The sequence below is a fragment of the Penaeus monodon genome, chromosome 15, assembly GCF_015228065.2.
Source record: "Penaeus monodon isolate SGIC_2016 chromosome 15, NSTDA_Pmon_1, whole genome shotgun sequence".
Classification (NCBI taxonomy): Eukaryota; Metazoa; Arthropoda; class Malacostraca; order Decapoda; family Penaeidae; genus Penaeus; species Penaeus monodon.
The window spans coordinates 43,627,480-43,627,709 of record NC_051400.1 but is presented as its reverse complement, the minus strand read 5'-3'; positions in this window follow the sequence as shown (position 1 = coordinate 43,627,709).

Below are 230 nucleotides of genomic sequence, written 5' to 3'. Positions count from 1 at the left end.
AAATAAAATGAATACATTTAGGGGGAATTAATAGGTGATAGAGATAACAGGATAAAGGAAGCGAGGGCGCAAAGACTAGTGAACAAGAGAGCAAGTGATAAGGTGAAACAGGAAAAGCAGGGGTAGAGTCACCCATCTTCATGTGAGACAAAAGGAGAATGCAAAGGAGAAAAAAATATATATGTGACAGAGAAAACGAGGAAAAGATAAGAGATTATACAAGAGGTTCA